This window comes from Coenobita brevimanus, chromosome 39 (assembly GCF_032717465.1).
Source record: "Coenobita brevimanus isolate Jiangsu-jjx chromosome 39, ASM3271746v2, whole genome shotgun sequence".
Lineage (NCBI taxonomy): Eukaryota > Metazoa > Arthropoda > Malacostraca > Decapoda > Coenobitidae > Coenobita > Coenobita brevimanus.
This window is the reverse complement of record NC_136992.1, coordinates 29,513,436-29,517,954: the sequence shown is the minus strand read 5'-3', so window position 1 is coordinate 29,517,954 and position 4,519 is coordinate 29,513,436.

Here is a 4,519-nt window from a genome sequence, read left to right as displayed (position 1 = left end):
ATGTAAGTAAGTAAGTAAGTAGTGTGTGTGTGTGTGTGTGTGTGTGTGTGTGTGTGTGTGTGTGTAATTCACCGGGTCGGTCAGGATCACTTAATGGTCGTGATCGTCAGCTTTTACCCTCCCAGAAGTGAGCTGAGAGCTCATATAGTCCGATCTAAGGGCAAGGCTGTGACCTTCACACACGCACACACCCGTCCCCTTGCTCAAGGGGGACAGTAACCACCCACTTCGTCAGTGAAACTTTTCGCAACCTGAGCGAGGCGCGAACTCCCGTCCACCAGTTGGCAAGCGGGAACGTTACCACTGCACCAGCAAGCGGTGTGTGTGTGTGTGAGACCACACACCAATTTATGGTTCTCTTTTATACTCATTATGACCTACTTTTTTTCTTACAGCATAAGTAAAATAAAATTACAGAACAGAAAAATAAAGAGAACATGCCCTCTCAGCCCTGACCAAAAGATGCTGACAACACATCTCAATATCAGGAAGATACAATATTCAGTCAGTCTTGACCTGGTGTTCCTGTGGCACCAAGCTCCTCTGAACTTGAACCTCAAGGACTGCAGGCTTAAGCTACCTTTCTTCAGCAGTCCCTTTTGGGGTAGAGGGAGGGAATCGAGGGACGTTTGTTTAACACGGCAGCAGAACTGCCTGGTTATATTAGCATCGCTGCATGAAGGTGTCCCTCACCAGCATCAGTCTTCATCTGAAGGACTGCCTTTACTAAACAAGACTGGGCTTCTTTTGTATGTGTCAGCTGTGGCAGATAGCCATGAAGCCAATAAATCTGTGACAAAGCTCAACCACAAGGGTGTTTAATACTGTATATGGTGATCAATCAACAATACATATCATGACAAATGATATGATACTAAAAATGTAAAAATGAACTGTCAGTGACCTCATCAGAGACAGGTGAAAGAGAAGTATGAATAAATGAAGTAGCAGGATTATGCTGTTAAGCAGAATAAAAAAAAAAAAAAAAAAGTAATAAAGAAAATCACAAGGAAATTTTAAGTAATGACATTTTGTTGTATGGGTGCAATACAGAAGCACAGTGTGGAAAAAGGACAGAAATAAAAGATCAAGAAGAAATATATGCTGGGGTAGATGAAACAACCTGCTACAAGAGAGGGACCCATACATCCATAAGAAAGTTGTGCCAAACTGAATCAATGAAAACTGTATAAGAGTCATCATAGTTACAAAAAATAAGAGATTCATGGAAAATGGTTTACCAGATGATGCACTGTGTTAACAATTCAGTACTACAGTAACCTGAGATGATAACACCATGCAGACTCCAAGTGGGCTTTGTACTTAAAATGACTGCTGAGATGGACCACAGTAGGTAAAATGTGTATTATTAAGCATCATAAGAAGTGAGTATTCCTGCTCCTGTCTCCTATATATATTCTTTTATAAATGAAGGAAGGGGATGGGTGTTTAACTGTCTGTCTAAATATGATTGCATTTGGATGTCAAAAATCAAATGGCACTTTAAACTACTTCTGGACTGTGGGTGACAGTGCTGATCTTTTTTCTTCCCAGCATTTTTATTTAAAAAACTGTATGACAGTTTTGTATCTATATGATCACAACTTTTTCCACAGATGTAACATTCTGGGAAGTCCCAAAATGAAGAGAAAATGTGGTGAAAAGGGCATAACAACTTTTCTATAATATCAGGAAAAAAGGGGAGCAGTATACACCTATATTAATATACATAGGGTGGTTCATTAACTGTGCCCTCACAACTTGTGTGTTGCAGCGACAGCTTAGGCTGCTGGCATAAGAAATAAGGACATTGTAGTTACTAGAAAGTACTCTCCAACCTAGCAATGAATGGATGTAAAAACGCAAACACCATAATGCATGAAAAGGGTTATGGAAAGTAGGAAATCATTCAGGGCAGACACTAGTAACACTGACTACCATCTCCAAAACACACTATAATTCAGATGATTAATAAAGGACCACCCTGTATGTATGACAAGCAGCTTCCATTCAAAGACACACTATAAAAGTACGAGGATCCAGGAATGATTCTATTTCTGATAAACTCTTCTGTGCACACTGCAGTTGCCATTTCTAGTAGCTGTGTAAAATTTCCTACTGCATTTGACTGGCATTACTGAAATATATGTATGTGGGGTGAAGTTGCCTTGGATCATACTACCAGTGGAAAAATATCTGCATATACTGTAATTTAAAAAGTGCTGGGAATAAATAACAACACCCATCAATGAAACTTGTTCTAGCTGCCCTTCTTTAGAGCTCCAGTTGAGGTAAATGCAATATTTGTGACATACTTGGAGAGAGAGAAAAAAAAAAACGAGGGGGATGTTTTATGTACAGACCATCACTTGGAGATGATAGTCCATGCAAACCCAGAGGCACCACTGAAATAGTATTAAACAAACACTGACACATAAATGAATGAAAATATTTCCTGCATTTCTCAGGCTAATTTCTTGGAAGATAGTAAGAAAAAAAATAGAATGGAAAATTACCGGGTATGTTCCAAAATTATATTCCTGGACATTAACAAATACTGAACTGAAAAAAAACAAAGATGAGAAATTTTTATTAAACTTGATTGTGGTAGGTGGGGGTACTCACCATCCACTCACTCAATGTAATACTGCTCTCAGGTTACTGCCGTTTCCTCTCTTCCTCTTCTATCTTTCTTTCCTTCATTCTTTCCTCCTCCTCCTATCTACAGGTCACTCAACACTGAGGGACATGCCAAATGGTTTCCCGTACACCATGAAACCATTTACTATGCTGGGTAGTAACCATATAACCATATTATGGCACCTGGTGGTTTAGTAGGTAATTAAGGCATTCCAATTGGATTGGGCCTAGGTAGATTTATATCTAAGGGACGGTTGGGGTTTATTGCTCACATAATGCCACTCAGGAACAAGAGAGGCAGGTCACTCTCATCTTAAATGTCAGGACAAACTTGCCTAGCCCCGGGCTCTTACAGTCCTCATGGGACAACACAGGATTCAATGATGGATGAATGATGAATGAATGTCTTTTGGTGGCTTTTCTCATAGGTGCTGGGAGAACTGTCACTTTACTGCCCATAATTACACCTACAGTACTCTGCAACATATGGGAATACAGAGGTCTCCTTTCCACATGACACTGCTGAATCTGAAAAGATAATCTTCATTCACAACAATCTTCTTCTTCACTGGAAGAGCTAGCCTTGACTTTAGTTCACCTCGTTGTCATTTATCTTTCTTTTTCATTTTTTTCTTTTCTGTCTTCCTCAGTCCACTGATCATACATTCATTATCTGTCAAAACACACAATTTCCCTCTTTCTTCCCTTCTCCTATAGATTTTACAATATGCTGGTGTTTCAGTGCACTGTATGACTTGGTGTAGATGTATATGTAACGTGTTTTAATAAATAATTGTAGATCATCTTACAACAAAACAAATAAAATGATAAGAACGAGTCAGTATAGGTGCAATGTACAGTAAACTTCTAACTTGTTATATACAGACCATGACTCATATGCAGGGCAGGAAGTAAATTATAACCACTGCCACAACTTTTACACCAAATTTGGTGTGTGTGTGTCATCATCAATTTTCACCATATTTATCCATATCACTGTGATCCAGAGTAGTTTAAAGACACGGGAAATATAAATCTAATGCTGAAAAATTGCAATAAGGGAAGAGAAAATGAAAAAATTACCCCCGCCAGGACATGGAGGAAGTGCACACACACCGTGTGGCAAACTGATCGATGCTCCCACAGCACAGCCAAGGTTACCAATGTTAACAGCTTCACTCACAACACTGCATATATATATATATATATATATATATATATATATATATATATATACACAGATAGATAGATAGACAGATGGACAGATTTTTGCAGATTTTTAAATTACCTCGTATGGGCCAAAGCAACTCCACCCTACAGTACACTCAGAAACAAATATTCACCTAATATTTCACCTCTACTCACTCTTCTGGTGACTATTATTCCTTAGCTGACAGACTTGCTATTTTTTCTGCCCACAATTGAATTCTCACAGACAAGAAGTGGGAGTAGAGTGATGGACATATGCTAAACATGAGGCTGATACAGTGGAACAATACAGGTAGGCAGGCATTTGTTCCTGACTGTACTATATATTGTCTGCCAAGTTAGCAGAAAATTGCCACTGGTGAAAACATAAACCCAGTTACTTTAGATGGCAAATACTGTTGTGCAAAGTGCTGAGAGAATTTTGTCAGTATCTGTACCATCCCAATATTGAACAAAACAACTAAAAACACTGAAACATTACAAAATGAAAGCTAAAACTTCATGACCATCTAAACAATCACCATGCTTAGGGGGAAAATATGCAGCTAAATAAAATATATTCAACAGGTTTTATACTTTAAAGAAAAAAAATTACTTAACCAAAGCTGATATGAAATATTCATACATGTAAAGAAAATGGAAATTATATACACTATTTTACAGCAGAGAA